General features: G+C 44.0%; 1 long non-coding RNA gene across 1 annotated transcript; it reads left to right on the plus strand.

The window, feature by feature from the left end:
* Positions 1-750: 750 nt before the first annotated feature.
* On the plus strand, positions 751-2,406 carry LOC125940223 (uncharacterized). The gene is made up of 3 exons (XR_007463449.1): positions 751-784; positions 988-1,353; positions 1,895-2,406. It is a non-coding gene; the product is annotated as an uncharacterized LOC125940223 (long non-coding RNA).
* Positions 2,407-12,940: the final 10,534 nt, after the last annotated feature.

Consider the following 12,940-nt stretch of genomic DNA (forward strand, 5'->3'; position numbering starts at 1 on the left):
CGTACTAGGCACGAGAAGTCCTTTGTGAAGTGCTCCAGAGGGGTTGTCTATGCCATCCCCTTGCACCCTTGTGGGCAGTTGTATATCGGCCAAAGTGAACGTTGCGTGAACGACCACTTAAGGGAACATGCGCAAAAGATAAACAAAAAGGACAATAAGGGCGCGCATTTGGTGGCCCATGTTACCGCATGCGGTTGTAACGCTCGATTTCATGAGACTACCATTTTGGGCAGGAGTGGCAATGCCTCTTCTCGTCTTGCACTGGAGGCCTTCTTTATCAAGGAGAACAGAGATCGGCGTGTAAGTGAGCCGTCTATCTCTTTACTTGACGCCGAATTTGACTTCTTGCGCAACCGTCTTTAATCTACACGTGCCTTTCTTATCGTCTGGCCTGCGCATGCGTGACAAGAGGATATATATGTGTGTACAATCCTTCCTTTGCATTAAACAGTTGTGAGTAGCGCTTGTCCTTCTTTGTCCCTTTCTTGTGTCTGTCTTTTATATTGCGCTGAGTTACTTGTTCAGTTAGTCTTTATACTTTCCTTAACTCCACTAGCTATGTTCCCTTTACTTTGGCGGCTGATTTCTTTTGCTTTAGATAAGCCAAAGAGCCCAAATTCTCTCAGGAATTATGTTTGTTCATAACGTCAGAAATGAGATGCAGACAATACCACCACTGCTCTCTCCCCTAGAGGAGGGGATGCGTTTACAAAGTGTGCTAACAATCACCAATATTTTATTTTTCAGTATTTTTGTAACACTGGTGCTGGACTGAGGCCTAATGGTCAGTTTTTTTTCTTTTCTTAAGTGAAAAAATTGAAATTGGTTTGGCAGTTGACTATTACAGTCATTTACATGTTTGACTTGCATTGCAGCACAAATACTTAATGCTAAGGCTTCTTAGTGCCATGACCTTTTTCCTTGACTGTTTTTAGATGGTTTCACAATATTTCCCTCTTGCTCATTTGCGCGCACAATGTTTTTCAGGCACCCGTTTTATAAAACTCAAGAAGGCAGCTGCAAGGAGAAAATGGTGTCAAGGAGCCAGCTCAGCAGGACTCCACATGGTGCAGAGGAGAGCACTCCAAAGCATCAAAATGTGTTGCCATGCAATTTGGACTAGAAAACTAAAATGTGGGTATACTGGGTGTACCATGTAACTAAATGGCATGAAAACTTTCAAAAGACAGTATGTCACACAAAGATGTTCGAATGTTTTTTACATGCGCATGTGACTTTGTCAGATTCTTTGCATCTGCATTGGGCAGACCATAAGGTATTTTAACAAGTGCCGCAATGAACACCAATGAGTTATTAGGGCAGCAATGTACTCGCATTTGACAGTGCACTAATGTAGCAGATGGTGCATGCGCTTTAGCCTGCATCAGGACCAAGTAGCACACGAAATTATGGAAGCATTCAGTGGGAAAGAAATAGCAAAGCAAGATGTACCAGCCATCCTCCATTGTCAACATTGATACCAAAATGGCACTGCTAGAATGAAGATAAATGTGTGAAGTGGTGTTCTTTGCTGGTGTGGCCTTTTCCTTTTCTTTGTTTCCTTGCATTGCTCCTTTGTGTTTGGCTACGAACATGTGCCATATATGAAACGGAAAAAGATTGTTTTACAAGCAAAAATCCCCACTTCCCTGATCAGATCATTAGAATATGCATCTGTGCGAAATGAACAAACTATCACGTGATGTCTTATTAGAAAGAAAATTATACAATAGACAACAAGAATACCACAACACTTGTGAAATGCATCAGTGCGCTGTGGCAATACCTTTCTACGAATAGAGTGCGTCAGAAAGCGCGATGGCATGATCCCGACAGCACCAGGAAATTACTTGCACGAGAACGCCAAGAGTGAAGTCGAGCTTTCTGCCAAAAGACTACCAGCTTTGGATCCAACCGAATGGGAGCTATGATACGCCACTGTACTGCCTTGACACCGAGCGGAGATAATGTTGGACAACCACGGCAAGATGCGCGTTTAGAAAAAGGGGGGTGCAGCCCATCCATGAATAACTATGTGAAATATTATAACCAAAACTAGACGGTGCGGCCTTACACGAAAATATACAACACATTTCTAAATATACTGTATACTCTGTCAGGAGCATCCATACGCTACATAGGATGTTATCAAACGAGCTGCTGTCTTGAAAGTAATTTGCGCATGAAAAAACTTTTCCTGCACAAATACTTTACCAGCCTCATGCTTAGGAGCTCATCTGATAACCTATGGTATATAGGTACACGAGTTTAGTGCTTGAAATGCGTTTTCTGACCAGTAATGTGGTGCATCTTTCTCTTCAATCGTAGTGCCAATACTTCGCGAGTATGCGCATGTGTGTTGTTTGTTTGATTTTACATTGTATACTTTCATTTTTTAAATGTCAATTGAAAATAAAAACAATATTTCTCACTGCATTAGCGATGAAATTTTAAAGAAAATGTTTATGTATAGTTGCAAGATGTGTTGTATAGTTCATGAAAATCCGTGTAATCGGATTTTATGTGTATCTGCATGTTTTTCGAAATTTTACTCAGTTTGCCTTGTGACTGTTTGATCAATAGCAATGTTGACCTTTTAAGAAAAATATGTTTCATTCAAGTGACTCGGCGACTAAACATCAAATCCAATTCACCGAGCATGAGTGTAGGAGCTCCTTATGAAGGAATCAAATATCCCCGACATGTAAGTGTCGCGGATATTTGCCTCTGATGGGACTCTGGCACTGCATAGCGAGTGCTGTCACACAACTGCGAGGAGTACCAGCACTCTGCCTGAAGGAGTACAAACACTCTATTGGGAGGAGTACAAGCACTCTGTTTGGGGGAGTAGAAGCACTCGGCTCGAGGGAGTACTATTACTCTTGGGGGTGGAGTATTCGTACTCTGGAAGGAGTTCTAGCACTCTGTTGAGGAGGAGAACTAATACTCTGTCCGGGGGAGTTGCTGTACTCTCTCCGAGATGGATGCGTTTTACTCCTGAAAAGGGAGTGAAATATGGAACAAGCAGATACTCCCTCAAAGAGAGTTCCCGGAACTCTCTTTGTTTTTAGAATGTAGAGCAGGCTACGCCGCTTAGGTAGCCATACTTTACAGGCTATACAGCGATGATTTGCACTCTGCAGAGTCCTGTGCATGTGAAGATAATGCTCCATTTCTGCATTTAATAACCGCTTCATAATAACTTTAAAAATACTAGAATGTGAACACCGTTTTACATTAATTGTGATAACGACTGTCCAATTCACAAACTATTCTAAAACTATTCGGTTCGATTCGCTCTGGCGCTATTCGATTCTTTGGGTAACAGCGCAAAACAGACGACCGCAAGAAGGGAGACACGCACACACAAGCGCTGTCACACAAGCGCTGACACAGCGCTTGTACGTACGTGTCTTCCTTCTTGTGGTGGTCTGTTTTGCGCTGTTACCCGAAGTTTCAAGATCTACCAATTCGCCCAAAAAAGAAGTGTTGATGCTATTCGACTCGTGTTCAACTTGGTGTCAAAAGTCACTGTTTGCACACCCCCAATGTGTGGTCCGTGTAATGCTTCTCATAACACTGCATGCGATGCTTCACACAGAACTGACAGTACAATGCCGCGGTGCTTTCCTGTGTGGTGAGAGCGCCAAGTCGTGGCAGGGTGTCATGCTTACAGTCGGGCTATTAGTGTTACGGGTACTTAGCCAGTTGAAGCTGTTGAATCTACGAGTAGAATGTGAGCCCAGCAAGAATATAAGAGGGTGGTGAGGGTTCAAAGTGGTGAAGTGTCCCTCTGACAAAATGTGCCGTTTCAGATCTGAGCCAGTTTGGCTTAGTACATTTGCGCCTGGACAAGCTGATATTGCAACTTTGACCACTCAAAGCATGCGCGATTCTATAGAAAGAAGTCTGACATCCATATAAACACTGCCTTGCAGGTAGTGGTTTAGAAGTTGCATCATATTTTCTGCTCAGCAGGATCAAGACCTCTGTTTGAAATATTTAGTGCTGTTTTGAGAACAAATAGTACTTGTGTCGCATGCTGAACCCAGATATCTTAAGTGTGCAGTACAGCCAAATACAATGTGCACCCAGTAACAATACATTATAGAGAATGCATGACCCTATCTGCAGCTAACATAGTGGATTGCCTTGCTGAGGGCCCACGTGCCATATTGAGTCCATAACCGAAAGAGCTCAGACACTGTATCGCCAGTTCTGTGCATGCCGTTGTGTGCAGTGCAGTGAAGTGAAGGCAGTGCAGAGCAGTCATAACTTTTTTTTGCTTAAGACAAATTATTCCAGAAAAGGAATCGATTTTATAACTTAAATTTTTAGCAAATACACATATTTTTGAAACTGCAGATCAAACTCAAAGAAATACTAATTAAATGGTTCAATTCATAATTCTATGCGAAAAACTTATTTTTGACAATTTTTATCTTGAACCATATTTTTCCTTTTAGTAGAAAATTTATAGGCACGGAGTAAACTTTTCTTGGGGAGATCTTTTTGGAATGCAGTTCACACTCTTGACTGTTCGTAAAATTTATAGTCAAGCACCATTTCTGGTATGCCTGGCATTGAACAACTCGGAAACATTTTGATCACGCATCATTAGGCTTTGCTGTCAGTGCATGACACAGTTGCAGCATGTGCCTGGTGTCCTGCACCTTACCATTGGAAAAACCTCACACAATGATGTTATAGATTATTTTATAAATACCGTTGTGCAAAGCAAAGCCACAGTGTTCCTTGATTTGTGTTACATGTAGTGGTTCTGTTTAGCTGCTTGTATGGCAGTTCAAACATTGTACTTAGATTGTTTTTTCACAGTCATTGCCTTTGCTGATTGCTACTCATACAGTCAAACCTCGTTAATACGTAGTCGGCCATGAATGGTGTTTAGGTATGCACTAAATGATGTACGGATTAGCAGCCAGTGTCACTTCAGCAGCTACTTACCGGCCGGAAAAGAACTACGTCGCGATGCTCTCAAACATACACTCTCGGACAGGCTTTATTTTTGGGTAGGCAGCAAGAAATTGGTTATCTTCACTTGCCACCCATCGTGGTTGCTCAGTTAGCTAAGGCGTTGCGCTGCTGAGCACGAGGTTGCGGTATCAAATCCCGGCCACGGCAGCCGCATTTCGATGGAGGCGAAATGCAAAAATGCCCGTGTGCTTGCGTTGTAGTGCACGTTGAAGAACCCCAGGTGGTCAAAATTAATCCGGAGCCCTCCACTACGGTGTACCTCATAATTGGAACTGGTTTTGGCACGTAAAACCCCAGAAATACTTTCACTTGCCGCGATGACGGCATCTTTCAAACAGAACACTACGACAACACCACGACCGCAAGCACACTGAGGGAATGAAGAAAAAAAATGTCAGTTTCACCTGATAGGCGAAGCGTCGCTTGCGATTTCAAATTAGTAGACAACTATATGAACTAAGGATAGTAGTTTTATCGGTCATATAAAGTTTTAAAGAATAGCTTACCAACTAAGCCAACAAGCACGGTTTAAAGCGTGCACAGTTAAATATGAACACATCTCTCGATGACCGTGGAAACTCGGATGTCCCAACGCTGGAGTGAGGAGGTGCAGCAAGAGCAGCCAGTGAATTGACCTTCGTGCCGTCATTACGAACTAAAGGTTGAAAGCACAGCGCACATGAAGCTACCAGCACTAGTTTCACTTGATTCACATTGTAGATCGCTTTGAAAACGAAGCCCACGTGGACGTGCGCTTTCTCTACGTCGCAGATTGCTTTCAAGATAGGCGACCGCGCCGCCGCCGCTAAACACCCCCACTTTCTCGCCTTCTCTGCTGTGCCTCACACGCATCAGAAGCATGCTTCTGCCCCGCCTTTCTCCCTCGTGCGCGTGAGAATGGATTGAGCCACAAACGTCAGCTGACGTTTACAAGCTTTCACTCGCACATACAGCGTATGGCACGCGGCGACGATGTTAACGTGTTTGGACTTTATACGAAACCTTAAAGCGAGGACCACGGCAATAATATTGCTATCGCAACAAAATGTGCTTCTGCGCGATTACTACTTGAATTGGATTGGTTTCGGCAGCGACAGCGAATTCACACCTCCTACCGGCAGCTTTTTTGCGTTACCAGAAGCCAATCTCGAAGGCCATGCTCCTGTGCGCTGCATTCGGCAACAGCTGTGTGAGCATGAAATGGGTCATGATGGCCATGTTTTAAGGTCCTTATCGCTGGCGGCTGTCGTCCGAGTGTCGCAACTCGAGAATCGAACATCTCCGCACATAAAATTTTGCCGAATTTGAGCCTGTGCGTGTAGAACTAGAGAGAAAATAGTATGCAATAACCATTTGATGGCAAATGAGTGACTATGGCTTAAGCGGTCAGGCATGGGGTTCAATGGGGGCTGGGTGGGGGATTCTTCGCAACTACATTTAAACTGCAATTACACATTAAGCGGGTACGTATTAACGAGGCTTGACTGTACCTGAGTTCCTTGAGTGTAGGCAGAAATAATTACCTATGTATTATTGCAGCGTCATTGTACAGGTCATGTTTGCAAGGTAGCAGTGTGTGGTATGTCCCACACAATGTTCCTGACAGACATTTTTGGCTTATATACCCCGGCAATGTGTAATGGTTACATTATGGCTTTTTGATAGCATGGGACTCCTATATTGCTTTTGAAGTCTTAAATCCTTCCATTTTATGAGACCTGGCAATTCAAGGGAAAAGTTGTACATTTTCTTTTGTAGCTGACATGGACATATTCACTGGAGAGGCCATCGATGTTGTCATCGGATCCTCAAGAGATGACGGAAAGGTAACTTTAAAAGTCATAAAACAGTTTTTAAAGAGCGATGTTACATTTACGCGCTGAAAGGGCTCGTACATTTCAGAGTGGGGAAAGAAACTGAGCTATGTCCCTTTTGTTTTTCCTTTATGGATGTAAGTAGCTGTGTATGATCCACGAACTAGATTTATGGCCGAGTACCATATTTATTCAAATCTAGGCCGGTCTCACTCCTAAGCCAGCACCTGAAGGTCTGAAGCCGGTGAAAAAAGTGCTTTTCTTGAATGTAAGGCGGACAAGTTAGGGCAACAGACACAAAACGCAAACAGCATTTATTAGTCCCAACCCGTCCCAACCCATGCAGTGTTGTCGTTGCTGCTAGCCTTGTCGCTTACCTTCTTATCATTGTCAGCATAAAAGAGCTGACAATTTTTGGTGCCATTTAGTGCACTTTAGATGCTGCACTCCTTGAAAGCATGCAATCAAGCTTCATGGTGTGTCCCATGCTGCAGTGAACCAGCTCGCCACTTGCGTTATATGCATTTAGTACAACCTGTTGCTGTTAGCTTATACGCTTTATCACTCGGCCAGATCGCGAAGTATTTCCGCAGGCAATCCATTCTCAAAATGCTTGTTGATACAGACGTCAAGTGGCTGAGGCTGGTCCATCATGCCACCTGGTATAATAGCGATGTCCATTCAAGCTTGGGAGAGCACAGCCTTCATGCTGTCAGTAAGGTGCCCACAGTACATATCAAGGACAAGGAGACAGTTCTTGGGTGACGTTGCCATGTGATCCTAATCCACTAGTCAAACGTGGCACTCGTCATCCGCCTGTTCGCATTTGCCTGTGTGGCAGCATTTCTGGGAAAGGCTTCTTAAGCCGGCAGTGGCTGACTCTCTTATAAATTATGTATGCAGGCAGCTTATGTCAATCAGCTGTGCCATGCAGCACCATGATCGCATGTTGCTTTCCGCAAGTGGCCGTGCACATGACGCCCCTTTGGTGCTGTTATTGGCTTGCTACACCACAGGCATACCAAAATAAATGAAAATGGGTCAGTTTACAGCACTCTAAAAAAAGGGGGGGTCAGTTTACAGCACTCTACTGCAGCCACTTTTGATTGGCTGGTGTAGCCAAGTAGAAAATCTGACCCTGGTAATATGCTTGCTCTGGTATTTTTGTCTCACATAAATGTTTTAGTTGTGTTTATTGTTGCTTAACACTATTGCCACAATTTCCTGTGTAGAACAGTGTCCCATGAAAGCACAACTATGCTTGCTCTCAATGCATACAAATGTACGAGAAGTGTTTGCAGATCATCTGCATTTGCTGGTGGTAGTAAAATTAAGAGAGTGCAGAAATGACAGCATTGGGATAGTGTGCATAAAGAAACAGCTGTGTGCGAGACTAGCTTGATAGCTCCTTTAACTAAGCCGCCATAAAGCGATCTCGATGCTTGTGGAGGTGGCCATTTTCGCTGCGTCTTCCAAGCCCATAAAATAATTGCCGCCACACAGAAGAAATAACTATAGAAAATGAAATTGTACTTCTACTATAAGTTAGATGGTGCACTGCGCTCGTAGTGACGCAGGTCTCCAAAACGGCGCGAGAAAACATACTTGGTGCACTAATCTTTTATTATGGTAATGTCACTTGTGTGATAAAATCTAGGGTTTGACGAAAACTCGTCTGGCGAGGAAAGAACATGGCTGAATAAACGTACAATCGCCAACTGAAGAACACCAAAACAACAGATTGACGTTTTGGCACCCACTACGGGTGCCTTGTTCACAATGAACGAATGCATGGTGATCTTTATTATATATGCGTTGGAAGATGTAAGGCCCTTGTGTATAATTCGGGGAGGGGGCCCCGTGTCCGGTTTATTGTGTTAGTCGTAGATTGTAGCATGCAAAATGTTTCAAGAAGCTATCGGGATTTCTTCTCTCTTTCGATGATGAAAGCCGAATGCCAGTTAATACTGTGACCAGTCTTCTTATGATGCTCTGCTAGGGCGCTGGAAACCGTGTGTCCTTTGGCTACATCATTGCGGTGCTGCTGTAGCCTTCTTTTAAAGTTTCCCGTCTCGCCTACGTAGCACGCCTGGCAGTCCTGGCATGGAATTTTGTAGATGATGCCGGGATATTTTTCTTTTTCGAGGCAGTCTTTGATTCGGACGAGTTGTTGTTTTAGCTTGCTTGAAGGGACGTGGCAGATTTGTACATCATAATCTTTGAAAATTCTTCACATTGACTCGTTCACGCTTCGTGCATAGGGGAGAGCCGCCGGTTTCCTTGTTCTCATCGGCCTGATAGGGGGTTCAGCGGCATGCTTTTCTTCAGTCTTTATAAACTGGCTAGGGTAGCCATTGCTGACCAAATCCTGCGTTACTCTCTTCAACTCAGCTCTGCGTGCGTCAGTAGTCGAGCACGATCGGAATGCACGGGTGAACAGTGTAGAGGCAACAGATCGTTTGTGTCCAACGGGATGGGCCGAATCAAAGTGCAGATATTTCCCTGTGTGGGTAGGCTTCTGATAAACGCTTGTTGAAAGGCCTTACGTCAAGTAAAGCCAGGCGACCATTAACTTCTTTTTGAATGGTGAATTCTATTGTGCTTTGGAAAGCCCTCGAAGATAAAGCCCTCACGACATTCCAGCCCGCTCCAAAATTGTTCCTGCGGTATGTCGACGATTGTTTTGCCATTATCCGCCGCAAAGACGTCGTACCTTTTCTGCAGCACCTGAACTCTTTCCAAAGCACAATAGAATTCACCGTTGAAGAAGAAGTTAATGGTCGCCTGGCATCCAGCCTACCCACACAGGGAAATATCTGCACTTTGATTCGGCCCATCCCGTTGGACACAAACGATGTTGCCTCTACACTGTTCACCCGTGCATTCCGATCGTGCTCGACTAATGATGCACGCAGAGCTGAGTTGAAGAGAGTGACGCAGGATTTGGTCAGTGATGGCTACCGCGGCCAGTTTATAAAGACTGAAGTAAAGCGTGTCGCTGAACCCCCTATCAGGCCGATGAGAACAAGGAAACGGGCGGCTCTCCCCTATGCACGAAGCGTGAACGAGTCAATGTCAAGAATTTTCAAAGATTATGATGTATAAATCTGCCACGTTCCTTCGAGCAAGCTAAAACAACAACTCGTCCGAGTCAAAGACTGCCTCGAAAAAGAAAAATATCCCGGCATCATCTATAAAATTCCTTGCAAGGACTGTCAGGCAGGCGTGCTACGTGTGTTCTTCAGTTGGCGAGTGTACGTTTATTCAGCCATGTCACTTGTGTGAAGTTTTTTTTTGTATGTGTACATTAATGTTGATGGCATAATTATGTAATCATGCAGTCCTTGGAACGCAATGCTTGTGCACATTTCTATATTGCATCTACTGACCGCACAGATCAACCTGAAAATAAAGGGTGGTCCTACAGACAACACATTTATTTGAAATTCGGCTACCCAATGTCAAGGTAGATGTTAGTGAGTTCATCGAACTATAGATAGCAGTGAATATTCTTGCAGATCATTGTCAATTTAACAAATTCTGCGATTGCTATTTATGCTTGGGAGATTTTTATGTAGGAGTGTCTAAAAATTTTTTTAAAATTTTACTGTATAATTTAGTTCTGCTCATGCAGGTCAGCCCACTACAAATAATAAATGTGCCAGAATGCCAGAAAACAGTAGAGTTGAGAAAATGGATAGTGTATATCGTCCAGTATAAAACCTGTTAGCTACAAGCTATGTATGTGTTATTATATATTGCAGGTGCATGCTGGATCCGGGCAATGAATAGAAAAGGCTGCTTGGGGGACATTGTTGTGGTCTACGTCTGACTATGTTCTGCCGTATGGCGTCCACAATGTATTGGATGCCAGATGAGCTTAAGAACAGAAGCGTGACCGGGACTTTGTCCAACAAGTCGCGTTCCAAGGGAAGGACTGAGGCCAGACCAGCCGTGACACCACAAAAGTTGTCATCCTTGAAAACTATATGATAATACTGTTCCAATGAACTGATCTACTCATGTATGGATGGCACATGCAAATAGCCACAGTAAAAGCGAAGCTAGTGCTAAAGCACTGTGTTGCCATCATCTGCTACTGAAATATTTCATGTTAAAACTGTAGAAAGAATTTTAGGCATTTCAGTTAACTTGCAAAAAGTAACCTGCAGTTTGGTTATTGAAAATGCAGCTTTGCAAAAATATTTCATTGAACCGTGGGCATATTGTTGGGAACTTGCACTGTGCATGCTGGAAATTATTGTTTAGATGCTTTAATTACTTTTGTACTCGCGATTGCTTTTTTTGCGCAGGCCTCCTCCGGATCTTCATGGGCAACAGTGTCACGCCGGAAGACGCGAAAAAAAAAAGATTGAAAGAAGTGCGCAGGCAATTGGCGCAGAAACTCGCTGACGCGCAAAGAAGGTAGTGCTACTGGTACTGATAGCTACGGGGCTTGTCCCAAAAGTTTGTGCAGTGAGCCAGCAAAAATGCGGCAGAGAATGTAGTGACATGAACTGCTCAAACTTCTGGGACAGACTTTGCATATTGACCTTACTAGCTTAGCACTTCTACCTTTCTTTGTGGAGTTAGTGCTTACCGTATTTACTAAAAAATAGGTCCAACCTGAGTATAGGTCGAGCACTATATATTGAATTAGTTGAGAAACTTAGAAAATTTTAGTTTGAATTAAGTCAACCAATATCTTTCTTTAGCAGTAGTAGTGCAAACTTAAATTATTTATCTTAAGGGTCTTGGGTGGTGGGTGGGTGCCTCAGTTTAGAGCTCCACTGGTCTCTGCAGCTTGCTGGGATTGATCGAGAAGAGCTCTCTGGCTCTCTAGATTTTCGCTAGCAAGCCAAACGTCCCGCTGCCTCTTACTTGGAATTCGCGCCGTTAGGGGGTGAATTTAGAATTTGGAAGTTGTTGCTTACATATCCACATTACGTGGACGAGACTTGGCCGCTGCCTACACCAAGGGAAGTGGCAGGGTGTATGCATCTTGTGAAGTATTTGGATATATGGATATGCGTGGAGGACCACACAAATAGCGAAGGAACGAAAAAGATTAGGTCTATCTTTAAGAGACGGGAAGAGAGTGTGGATCACAGAGCAAATGGTGATAGCCGATATTCTTGTTGACATTAAGAGGGGAAATGGAACTGGGCAGGCCATGTAATGCGTAGGATGGATAACCGCTGGATCATAAGTTACAAAATGGATACCAAGAAAGGGAAGCGCAGATGAGGATGGCAGAAAACTAGGTGGGGGGATGAAGTTAGGAAATTTGCAGGCGCAAGTTAGAATCGGCTAGCGCAAGACAGGGGTAATGCAGATTGCAGGGAGAGGCCTTCGTCCTGCAGTGGACATAAATATAGGTTGATGATGATGTGTGTTTGTAAGAAGTGCCAGTACCTGGCCTGTTTCCCTGTACGATCTGGGAAGAGATCCCAGATCGTACAGGGATCTGGGGGTAGGTGGCTGTATTTTTGTCTCTTTGGTCTTCGAGGATGTCGTGCTGGTGGATTAGGGGTTCCTCGAGCAGTTTGGTCGGCCTTCTCATTTCCCTTGTGCCCAGAGTGAGCCGGGCACTACATTATTGCGTGGTTCCATTCTAGGGTGGTGCCTAGCATGCTGTGGATTTTGTGTGGAATGGTGCCCGTTATATATGAATGGACCGCTGCCTGGGAGTACGTCAGGACCAGGGAGGCCAATTCCTGTTCTGGTGAGGGAGTGACTTTGATGAAGCTTAGTGGGCCTTCCTAGTTTGGTTGCACCTGAACTAGTATAGCCCCACTAGCTCTCGGCGATATATATATATATATATATATATATATATATATATATATTACTTGCCGGTGTCAGGTACTACTCCATGCCTGAAAATGTGGTGGACTGGAGTAGGATTCGAACTTACGACCTTCAGATTTGAAGCCGGGTATTCTACCTCTGCTCCACGCCACCACCCGTTGAATATCAAGTCCATCATAAACATGTTTTAGGTGCACAGCCACACGGATGAAATTCACCTTTTTGGGTACAACCGTTTCGGCGTTCTATCATTTCAAATTCTTTCTTTAAAGTACGTTGGAGGACATCTCAAAATAGCATGGCGTATTTGCAGCCAATAA

This window comes from Dermacentor silvarum, chromosome 9, assembly GCF_013339745.2.
Source record: "Dermacentor silvarum isolate Dsil-2018 chromosome 9, BIME_Dsil_1.4, whole genome shotgun sequence".
Classification (NCBI taxonomy): domain Eukaryota; kingdom Metazoa; phylum Arthropoda; class Arachnida; order Ixodida; family Ixodidae; genus Dermacentor; species Dermacentor silvarum.